This window comes from Lepus europaeus, chromosome 17 (genome assembly GCF_033115175.1).
Source record: "Lepus europaeus isolate LE1 chromosome 17, mLepTim1.pri, whole genome shotgun sequence".
Lineage (NCBI taxonomy): Eukaryota > Metazoa > Chordata > Mammalia > Lagomorpha > Leporidae > Lepus > Lepus europaeus.
The window spans coordinates 84,226,540-84,238,572 of record NC_084843.1 but is presented as its reverse complement, the minus strand read 5'-3'; the positions used below and the strand labels follow the sequence as shown (position 1 = coordinate 84,238,572).

At 44.5% G+C, this 12,033-nt stretch overlaps 1 protein-coding gene across 1 annotated transcript in view; it reads left to right on the top strand.

Annotated features, from left to right (window-relative positions):
• The first annotated feature begins 1,612 nt into the window (after positions 1 to 1,612).
• Positions 1,613 to 12,033, top strand: part of LOC133776098 (zinc finger protein 271-like) — a 77,781-nt gene continuing 67,360 nt past the window's right edge. Inside the window, exon 1 of the mRNA XM_062214802.1 lies at positions 1,613 to 1,869. The gene's annotated coding sequence lies outside the window, so the exon portion shown is untranslated. The remainder of the gene's footprint in view (positions 1,870 to 12,033) is intronic.

The window sequence follows — 12,033 nt, the reverse complement described above, 5'->3', positions numbered from 1 at the left end:
AGATACTCTTCCTCTCTCACTTTTTATTTATTTATTTATTTATTTATTTATTTATTTATTTATTTTTGGACAGGTAGAGTGGACAGTAGAGGGAGACAGAGAGAAAGATCTTCCCTTGCCGTTGGTTCACCCTCCAATGGCCACCGCGGTAGGCGCGCTGCTGCCGGCGCACCGCGCTGTTCCGATGGCAGGAGCCAGGTGCTTCTTCTGGTCTCCCATGGGGTTCAGGGCCCAAGAACTTGGGCCATCCTCCACTGCACTCCCTGGCCACAGCAGAGAGCTGGCCTGGAAGAGGGGCAACCGGGACAGGATCGGTGCCCCGACCAGGACTAGAACCCGGTGTGCCGGCGCCGCAAGGTGGAGGATTAGCCTAGTGAGCCATGGTGCCGGCTTCACTTTTTATTTTAGAGAAGAGAAATTTGGGGTTTTAGAAACTGAGCCCCAGGATAAAAGAAGGATTTCCTTTTTTGAAAAAAGATTTTTTTTTTATTTTAAAGGCAGAGTTACAGAGAGGCAGAGGCAGAGAGAGAGAAGTCTTCCTTCCACTGGTTCACTCCCCAAATGGCTGCAATGGCCATAGTTAAGCTGATCCAAAGCCAGGAGCCAGGAAGTTCTGGTTCTCCAATGTGGATGCAGGGTCCCAGGCATTTGGGTCATCATCTACTGCTTTCCCAAGCTAGAGCAGAAAGCTGGATTGGAAGTGGAGCAACAGAGACTTGAACCAGTGCCCATATGGAATGCTGGTGCTGAAGATGGAGGCTTAGCCCACTATGCCACAGTGCTGGTCCTGAAAGATTTCTTAAATCAGTATTTCACTTTGGTTGGCCTTTAACCTAGACTTTTTAACCATATTTCCATGGGCAAAATTCAATTCTAAACTCTTTCCACCTCAGTTTCCATTTTGTAAATTGATAATACTGTCTCCAGAATTAATCTAAGGTATAAATGATACAAAATAAAGCATTTACTCTGTTAATCTGGCCCCTAGAAGATGCTTGGTAATGTTAGTCCTGTATCCAGTTCTCCTGTTTTTTTTTTTTTTGTTGTTGTTGTTGTTTTTGTTTTTTGTATGTGGTGAATTAGAGGGTGGTGTAAAATGATTTTTAAAGAACAACGAACATCAAGACACAAATAGAAACTGTATTCTCAAATCTGGATGTTAAACTATTCCGTCTACACCTGTGCTAAGAGTTACATTGAAATCGTTGTCATTCATTACTTGAGAGAAGCTGTCCAGGAATAAAGCAGCAGTAGGATTTTTCTGAGAAACTGTGTGTGAGGGAACCCTGATTTGGGACTCAGCAGCAGTGGCTGTCACTTCTTAAGATTTTGTTCAAGAAAGGAAGAACAGCAACTGACCCTTGAGATTTGGGATGGGAAGGAAGGGAAAGAGGGATGTAAACAATAGCAAATGCCCTCTGGTTCTCAGCCTGTCTCCACCCACCCCACACTGAAGCCCTAGGAGAGGGCCAGTAAGTCTATCTAGGAATGTCCTGGCCTGGACTCCATTTCCCAGAGTCACCCGGTGCTCTAACGCTTTGCGTGCTCTGAACGCCTGTGCGTGTGAATGTGGGAGAACTGCGCATGCGCATGCCTTTCCTTGTGGCCCAGGATTGGGAACAGAGGGAGTTCATTTACTGACCAGAGTGTGCCCTGAGAGGCCGTGCTGCTCCTTCTCCCACATTCACTGGGGTGTCTTGCTCTGCAAGTGCAGTTTCAGGCGGTTTGGGAGCACACGCCCCAGACCTGCCGCCCGCTGCTTATCTGCCACCCGTGGGTCCCAAGTTCCAGCGACTTCTCCTGTCCCACACTCCACTTTGCTCCCCGTGTGTCCTAAAGAAAGGGGACGTGCTCCCGAGATTTTCCACGGTAAGTATGGAGAACAGGAAGGGGCGTCTATGCGTGTGTGGGAGACGGGTGGGTGCGATGGGTGATGGCTCCCAGACATTGATCACTTGCTTCTCAGTGATCCTGGGAGCTTCTCCGGCAGAGTCAAGGCTGGGCCCAAGTGTTGGGTCTCCCACCACCGCTTCCCAGTCTCCCAGCGCTCGGCCAGTCCTACGGGCTGCCTCGCTCAAATTCCTTAAAGTACACTGGATGAGGAATGGCACCAGCTGGGCAGTTGAGAGCACAGCAGAAAGGAGTCCCATTCTCTATATTTAAATGATCCCAGTTCTCACTTTGGGTGGGTCAGAGAATGCCTTCCGGCTGGGCCTCCAGCTATATCCCATGGTGGTTCCAGCTGGGCGGGGCTTGGTGGCCTTCTGCCGGAGCCTGAGGCAGTTAAGAGGTGGGGATGGAGGATCAGAGTAGGATCTGGCTCATGGCCCCCATGCTGGACCCTACGGACACATTTGACAGCTGGGGCGCTATGTGTTTGGATGTATTTCCCAGCGGCAACGTGAAGCTTGTGCAGTAGCTTTGTGGCTTGATCTCTCCTCCGTGTTTAATTAACAGACTCTTTCGATCTGGAAACCATAGAAACGTAGCTGATGATTTATTTTCCTGCTTTTTGAATTCTGTCTTCAACCCTTCTTTCTTCTTATGGTATTAGGGATGTCAACTATTATTATCTGCTGCTAATCCCTTTGCAAAGTGAGAAGCGAACCGAAATTAATGCAAGTCTACCCTGTGAGTTAATAATGAGCTACTTTAATTTGGATTTTAATAAAGTAGAGAGCTACAAAAACATAAATACAGAAAAGTAACAATTTTTCTCTTCTTTCACTCAATGCTCTGCCAAGCTGATTATCTTACAGTCCATACTGTTTTAATTAAGAGGGCCAGTTACTTTTTTTTTTTTTTTAAGATTTTATTTATTTATTTGAAAGGCAGAGTTACAGAGAGGCAAAGACACAGAGAAAGAGAGGTCTCCCATCTGCTGGTTCACTCCCCAGATGGTCACAATGGCCAGTACTGCATGGATCTGAAGTCAGGAGCCAGGAGCTTCTTCCCCGTTTCCCACACAGGTACAGGGGACTAAGCACTTGAGCCATCTTCTACTGCTTTCCCAGGCCATAGCAGAGAGCTGGATCAGAAGTGGAGCAGCCAGGTCTCAAACTGGCACCCATATGGTTTTACCCACTCCATCACAGCACCAGCCTCAAGTTACTTTTCTTATTCTGGGTTCTGTGTTTAACCGCATGACATTTTCAACATTGGAGGATATTAGTGATAGATTTGCATAATTACTGTGGTCTGTGGAAGCCTTTGTACAAGATATTAATGTGAGGAGGGGTAAGGAAGAAAGTAAATATGCCCCTCTCCCCCCACAGTGATGCCCACACAGTGGGGTAAAAGATGTGGCTTTGGGCTGGCACTGTGGCATAGTAGGTTAATCCTTTGCCTGTGGGGCCAGCATCTCATATGGGCACTGGTCGAGTCCCAGCTGCTCCTCTTCTGATCCAGCTGTCTGCTATGGCCTGGGAAGGCAATAGAAGATGGCCCAAGTGCTTGAGACTCTGCACTCATGTGGGAGACCCAGAAGAAGCTCCTAGGTGCTGGCTTAAGATCAGTGCAGCATTACCGGCCACTTTGGCCATCTGGGGAGTGAACCAGCAGAAGGAAGACCTTTCTCTCTGTCTATCCCTCTCACTGTCTGTAACTCTACCTCTCAAATAAATAAATAAAATATCTTTTAAAAAAAGAGATGTGGCCTTGAAAACTATTGCTATAGACTGCTATATGCAGTAAAATGAAGTTTTCACTGGATTAACTGAGTGATTCATAGATTCTGTTAGAGTCCTGTTGTCACCAGATTACTAATCTGTGAAACTCATTTAGCATAGTAAGGTGACCTAGGAAGTAAAAATAGGAAGGAAATCCTGGATAGAGGTTGCTAGGGTAACAGCATTCTTCCTGTCAAACCCAGTGTGTTTTTGACCTTTTCTCCCACGTACTCTCTATCACAGTGCTTGTGAGTGGACAAGCAGTTGTGTGTTTCAGCTGAAAAGAGTTGCTTCACACCCAGGAAACAACTGTAAGACCACTTTCTCAGCAACTATGTTGTGTGTACATTAATATGAACTTGAAAACAGCCAAGAACAGGCTTTCTAGACTACTCATGCTGACTATCCTTGGCACATCATTCCCTGCTCTGCTATAAGTTTCTGGCAAGTTCTTAAAAATTTTTAGGAGACACATGTTTCATAGGAGAGACATAATCTGGTAATGTAGCAGTGATGCCTTTAAGAAAAGGTGCCATGTGAGGAAGCAGTCTAATGGTGTCCATTCATCTTCCCATTCATAACTCTCATTGATGTCTAGCACAGGATGGCAGAAGGCAATCCTCCTTCTGAATTGCATCAAGCCAGGAGGATTCCTCTGCAGTTTGAGTTTTCTTTGTGTGAAGGAACAGCCAAAATACTACCTTGTATAGGGTTTTTTAAAATTCATTTTATTTACTTGATAGGCAGATTTACAGAGAGATGGAGAGACAGAAAGAGATCTTCCATCCATTGGTTCACTCCTCAAATGGCCACAATGGCTTGGGCTGGGCCAGGTGAACCCAGGAGCTAGGAGCTTCCTCTGGTTCTCACACTTGATTGCAGGGGCCCAAACACTTGGGCCATTATCCTCTGCTTTCCCAGATGAATTAGCCTGGAACTAGATTAGAAATGGAACAGCCAGGTCTTGAACCAGTGCCCATGTGCAGTGATGGTCCTGCAAGGGGCTGCTTAACCTACTACACCAGCCCCATGTGCATTTTTTCAAAGTGGGGGGAGGGGTTAATTTTTTTGTATTATGACTCTCAATTTAAAGATAATAATTTATAGTAGATGATGATTTTGGTTATATTTTGAGTTTCATTAAATTTCTGTATTTCTGAAGTTGAGTACTAGTAATTATGTTATCCTTGCTTTGATAAACTCTCTCCCATCCCTCATTTAAAATGCTGTTTAAGATAGATTTATTTTGGGGACTGGCACTGTGGTGTGGCAGGCGAGGCTACCACCTGCAATGGGTGCTGGTTTGAGATCCAGCTTTCTGCTCAGGCCTGGGAAAGCAATGGAAAACGGTCCAAGTTCTTGGGTTCTGTACCTGCATGGGAAACCTGATAGAGGCTTCTGGCTGCTGTCTTTGGATAAATCCAGCTCTGGCCATTGCAGCCATTTGGGGAGTGAATCAGTGCATGAAAGACCTCTCTCTGTGCCTCTGCCTCTCTGTAATTCTGCCTTTTAAATAAATAAATAAATTTTTACATGCTCTGCCACAGTGCTGGCCCCAAGACCTAACAGGTTTCCTGGGTGCTTATCCTGGGGTTCACTTTGAGTACTAAGTAGTTATTCTGTGTGACTGTATATTTCATATTCCTTCTTATGGAAAAACTTTTCTCATGTTTCGAGTGTCTGGTTGGGCTACATCTGCCCATAGTGGAAACTAAACCTCTATTTGGTACTTGGAGAGAGAACGAGTGCTGAGTCCTGCAATCTTCTGAATGAATTTAATCAGAAGACGTGTTTTGAAACATTTGGTCTATGGGTAAGCAATGCAGTTTCCCTGGATCCCTGTGAGAATTGATGAACTGATGGTGTTTTTCTACCCTACATTATATTCTGAGATTTACTTCATTTTATTTTCTTAAAATAACTGTATTTGAAGTTTGCTCTCGCCTTCTGAAACATTTGTGCTTCTGTCCTCCTTATAACCATGGACATAAGTAGCTGTTTTCCTTCTCTTTATGATACTAGAAGAACAATGGGACATTACAGCTCTCTCCCCTGGCAGCACATCTTCCTCAGTACTTCTCTCTGAATTAGACCCTGGGTTAACTTGGCTGCACAAAAGGCACACATCTAAACCCAGTGTACCTTTTGAATAAAAGTCATCATAAAATCAATATGCCTGGTAAACCTCTCAACTCTTGCTTTGAAATGTGTTGTGAATGTGTCTTTTATGTCAGTGTCTGTAAGCCGGAGACTTCCCACTTAAGGCAGAAGGCTGCTGAGAGACAGCACAACTCTAGCCTTGCTCTGTTACTTTGCGATAGCTCCTCTATCACCTTTCCCTTTATTTTATTAAGATTGAAAAATTTTATTTTAAAGCAGAGTTACAGAGAAAGAGGCAGAGACAGAAGGATGGGGATCTTGCATCTGCTGTTTCACTCAAGAGACTGTAATGAATAATGCTGGCCCAGCCTGGAAGTCCAACCCAGTGTCCCATGTTGGTGCAAGGACCAAATACTTGTGCCATCTGTTTCTGCTTTCCCCGGTTGTGTTAGCAGGGAGCTGGATCAGAAGTGGAGCAGCTGTGACTCAAACTGGCACTCATGAGGCTGGCAGTGTGGCACAATGGGGAAAGCCACCATCTGCAATGCCAGCTTCTCATATGGGCAGCCATTCATGTCCCATTTGCTCTACTTCTAATCTAGCTCCCTGCTAATGCCCTGAGAAAAGCAACAGAGGATGACTCAAGTGTTCGGGCCATTGTAACCCATGTGGGAGACCCAGATGAAGTGCCTGGCTCTTGGTTTCTATGTGGTTCAGCCCTGGCCATTGCAACCATCTCAGATAGAAGATTCTCTCTCTCTCTCTCTCTCTCTCTTTTTTTTTTTTTTTTTAGTATTTATTTATTTATTTGCAAGGCAGAGATAGAGAAAGGGAGAGAATGAGAAAGAGATTTTCCATATGCTGGTATACACCCCAGATGGCTGCAATGGCCAGGACTGGGCCAGAACTGGGCCAGGCCCAAGTCAGGCACCAAGAGCTTCATCCAGGTCTCCCAGATGGGTGTCAGGGACCCATGTATTGGACCATCTTCTTTTCCAAGGCCACTAGCCAAGAACTGGATCAGAAGTGGAGCAGCCAGGACATGAACTGTTGCCTATATGGGATACCAGCATTACAGACAGCAGCTTTTAGCTGATCCACAATGCCACCCCATCTGACTCTCCTCTCCATAACTCTGGTTTTTTAAAGATTTATTTTATTTATTTGACAGAGTTACTGACATAGGTAGAGACAGATAGAGAGGTCTTCAATCCACTGGTTCACTCCCCAAATGGCCACAATGGCCAGATCTGAGCTGATCTGAAGTTAGGAGCCAGTAACTTCTTCCAGGTCTCCCACATGGATATAGGGGACCAAGGACTTGGGCCATACTGTGCCACTTTCCAAAGCACATTAACAGGCAGCTGGATTGGAAGTGGAGCAGCCAAGACCTGAACCAGTGACCATAAGGGATGCAGGCCAGGGCCTCAACCAACTGTGCCACAGCACCGTTCCCCAAAACTGACTTTCAAATAAATAAATCTTTTTTAAAGGATGGGCACACATATTGGATCCCAGCATTTTATTTGGTGGTGGCTTAATCCACTGTGCCAAAGCCAGCCCCACCCTTTATCCTTCTGGTGACTTGTGTGTCAAGATCTTGGTGATACCTGGTGAACAAATGTTGATATTTTTTTTAGACTCTTCTGTTTTGGTTCTTGTTTGTTGAGTTATTTTGGCTGTCACTTTTGGGTAGCAAGCTGTAATGTCATCAGTGGCAAAAACTGCCATGTGTTAGGCTGGCACTGATTCTACCTTTCCATTTCTTCAAATAGAAGTGGAAAATTAAATCCTCTCAAAACTAACATGCTACAAAGTAACAGCTGGAAATCAAGCTTCCTTTCTTCTCACCTAACAGACCCAGTTGGTCTCTGTGTTTCTCATTTTAGCCCAAACCTATATCAGATTCCTAGAGCAGAAGGAAGCTTATTTTTTAAGGCAGAATTCATAGATGTGGTTATCCATTCACCTCTGAGAATTAAAGCCATAAATCTGCTTTTTGTCTGGTTTTCAGTGTGGTGGTGCCATCTCAACAGGAAGACAGATTTCTCACATAAGAATACACCTAGGTGGAGAAAATGGAATTCTGGCCTGGACATTTTTGAGAACGTGATCAGCTGAGTGGGGGAATTCTTAGCTATGTCCATTCATAGCCTTTCCTTTTGTGTTCAGTGTATTCCTCCCTTACATAGTGCTCTGTGCTCTCCTTCTGTTGCACACACACAAGGCATGTCTGTGATTGAGGCTGTTTGTGTACCTCTGCAGTATCTGGAGTTGCCTTTGTCTCCATCTCTAACCAGAAACTCAGATGCAGAGTGAGGAGGGGACTGCCACCCTTCCACACAGGGTTTTGGCCCCTTGCTCCTTTACTTTTCTTCAGTGCAGAGTTGTACTGGGTAGTATTATTTCTTTTGGATTTGAGTGCTTGGATAGCAAAATAAATAAATATTTTTTTCTTATAGAACATATTGAGGAGGCACTACATAAAGTCAGCAGCAACTTTCTTGGCTCTTGTTACACGTCAAGATGAGTCAGAATATTTACGGACATTTGTTAAATTTTTTTAAAAAATTAAAAATATTTATTTATTTGAAAGGCAGAGTTACAAAGAGAGAGACAAATCATTTATCCACTGGTTTACACTCCTAATGGCCACAACAGCTGGGGTTGGACTGGATTAAAGTCAGGAGCCAGTACCTTCTTCCACATTTCCCATGTGGGAGCAGGAGCACAAGCCAGCATCCTTTGTAGCTTTGCTAGGCACATGAAGGAGCTGGATCAGAAGTAGAGCACATGGGACATGAACTCATGCACAATATGGAATACCAGCATCACAGGCAATGGCTTTCCCAGTATGCTCTACTGTCTGTTTTATTTTTATTTTTATTTGAAAGGCAGAGTAGAGAGAGGCAGAGGCGTAGAGAGAGAGAGAGGGAGAAAGGTTTTCCATCTTCTGGTTTACTCCCCAGATGGCTGGAGCTACCCCAAACTGAAGCCAAGAGCTAGGAGCCTCTTCCAGTTATCCCACATGGGTGCAGGGGCCCAAGGACTTGGGCCATCTTCTGCTGCTTCCCCAGAGCTTAGAAGAGAGCTGGATCAGAGATGGAGCAGCTGAGACTCAAGCCAGTGCCCATATGGGATGCCGGCAATGCAGGCATCAGCTTTCCCTGCTAGGACACAGTACCAGCCCCTCTCTTGTCTGTTTTATGGAAATATATATTTAAGGGATATTAGAAGGCCATTCAGGCCCTTCCTACAAAACATTTTGAAATAATGATGATAGTCTACAAGACTGCTTCCAAAGAGAAAGAGCTGCAGGGACAGAGAGGCAGTGATATTGAAAGGGTATGAGGAACAAGGGAAGATGGGAAGGCCAGAAGAAATCTTGAAAAGTATTCCAAGGGATAAAGTAATAGGACACAGGTCATTTGTTCAGGTTTCTATTATAGGGTTTTCCTTTTTTTTTTTTTTTTTAATTAGAAATAATTCCTAACATAATTTGTGATATACTTGAATTACTTTTCAGTTTTCTTCTTACAGATAAGATGTGTTTATAAGATGTAGAGGGGCTGGTACTGTGGCTTTGTAGTTTAATCCTTTGCCTGTGGCACTGGCACCCCATACGGGCACCAGTTCTAGTCCCAGCTGCTCCTCTTCTGACCCAGCTCTCAGCTATGACTATGACCTGGGAAAACAGTAGAAGATGGCTCAAGTGCTTAGGCCCAGGTACCCAAGGGGGGCAGAGAAGAAGCTCCTGGCTCTTGGCTTCAGATCAGTGAAGCCAAGATCAGTTATAGCCATTTGGGGAGTGAACCAGCAGATGGAAGACCTTTATCTCTGTCTCTTCCTCTCACTGTCTATAATTCTACCTCTCAAATAAATAAAATCTTAAAAAATAAAATGTAGAGAAGTACTGTAATTAAATGCAATAGTACACTCCTAAATATGCAGTTAGCATTAAATTTTTGTTGAGAAAGGAATGAGCTTGGATTTATGTATCTTGCTTAGAGCAGAATTTTTATGACTGAATTTGAGATAAGTAAAGATCAGTTTTGTAATTGAAACATTGACCATTTTTACTGCTGCAGCCTCCCCCTCACACTCTGTGTCCCTATGCAGATAGTCCACATGAGGGTACAACAGAAAAAGAGGCCTGCATTATCTGGAGTAATGCAAATATGCCCTTTGCTTAAACCAGGGGATTGATCAACTGGAGTTCTTTGTGATTCAGTTTACATTTTTCTGTAGAGTGAAATATAGTGATTTGGGTTAAGTATCTTGTCTTCTAGTAGATGAGTCCAATTGGCTTTTCTTATCCATCTACCTGCATCACAGCTGATTCCTAAGACAGGTGTTGGGCTCTATGGAAAAAAAAAAAGTAGCCTCTTCAGAGTTGATATATTTCTCCTGGAAAACAGGAGAAATGTTTTGTAAGAAGCAGTTCATGGAGGATGTATACTTCCTAGAATTGAGACTGAAGTGATTCTCTTTAATTGCCCCTCCATGAGCTAGTTCCTGAGGCTCATTGATCAGGGAAAGAATGCTAATATTTATAGGCCAATTATGAATGATCCATGTTTGTCTTACACATGAGACATCTACAGATCTGTTTCTCAAGGCCTTTAAGATAAAGTAAGGAAATTTTACAACAAAAGAGAAGGTTGGCATTGCCTGTTGCCATGGTCTACGATCTGTGCATTTACTACCCACTTAGTACTCTGACTCCTATTGTGCCCATCTCATGATCGTTTTGTTTTTGGCCATTCCTGTGTCCAGATTCTTTCTTCTTCTTCTTCTTCTTCTTCTTCTTCTTCTTCTTCTTCTTCTTCTTCTTCTTCTTCTTCTTCTTCTTCTTCTTCCTCCTCCTCCTCTTCCTCTTCCTCTTCCTCCTCCTCCTCCTCCTCCTCCTCCTCTTCTTCTTCTTCCTCTTCTTCTCTCTTCTTCTTTCTTCTTCTTCTTCTTCTTCTTCTTCTTCTTCTTCTCCTCCTCCTCCTCCTCCTCCTCCTCCTCCTCCTCCTCCTCCTTCCTCCTCCTTCCTCCTCCTTCTTCTTCCTCCTCCTCCTCCTCCTCCTTTTTCTTCTTCTTCTTTTTTTTTGACAGCCAGAGTTAGTGAGAGAGAGAGACAGAGAGAAAGGTCTTCCCTCCGTTGGCTCACTCCCCAAATGACCGCTACGGCCACGCTGCACCGATCCAAAGCCAGGAGCCAGATGCCTCCTCCTGTTCTCCTATGCAGGTGCAGGGCCCAAGCACTTGGGCCATCCTCCACCACCCTCCCAGGCCACAGCAGAGAGCTGGACTGAAAGAGGAGCAACTGGGACAGAATCTGGCATCCTAACCGGGACTAGAACCCAGAGTAATGGCACTGCAGGTGGAGGATTAGCCTAGTGAGCCACGGTGCCAGCCCCAGATTTTTTAATGGGTGACAATCTTTGGCCAGACTGCCAGTCTGATAACTCAGCCCAAATTGGAGTTGACTAGTTTGTGTACGCACTTCAGGATTAAGGTGGTCCAAAACTGCCAATGACCAATGACTGGGCTGCCTTTATGCTCACTCAAGAGATAAGATTCTGGGCACAGGTTCCAAGTGGCTTTGCTTGGTCATTTTCCTTTGATCTCCCTGGTGACCAGGCTGATTCTCATGTAGGCAAGGAACTTGTTGGCTCATAGAATTCTCTGTATTTCTGTTTTGCACTCATCTGAAAAATATTTGAAAGTTTTCTCTTGGATCTCAAAGGACCTGAGTAGGGAGTTTTATTTTGTATTGAGCTGTGTCTTTATAAAGACAGGTGTCACTGAAGACTGTGTGTCCTCAGAATTAACTGAACTCACCCAGGCCTGGATGGAGTTCCGGGATCCTGGCTTCAGGCTGAACATTGCCTGCTGTTGTGAGCATTTGGAGATATACCAGAAAATGGAAGAAATCTCTCTCCCTCTCCATCTCCCCCTGCCTTTCAAATAAAATGAAAAATGATAAAAATTGGAAAATGTGTTTTGCCTTGTCTCCTAAGGAAAAAGTAAGTACTGTTGTTATAGGTAGAGCTCATCTGTACACTTCACAAATACTCATAAATCTCAGGTTAAAGGCTTGTTGATCACAGCTGGCTGGGCTGCCTACTCAGCTCCCATTCTGTAATGCATCCCCTTCCATCATCTGCAGTTCACTTTGGGTGCTCATAAAACACCAAACTGCCCCCTGACTTTGCAGCCCTGTGTTCTTTATACATAGCTTGGCCATCGTCTCACTTTCTTTAGCAGCATGCTAATT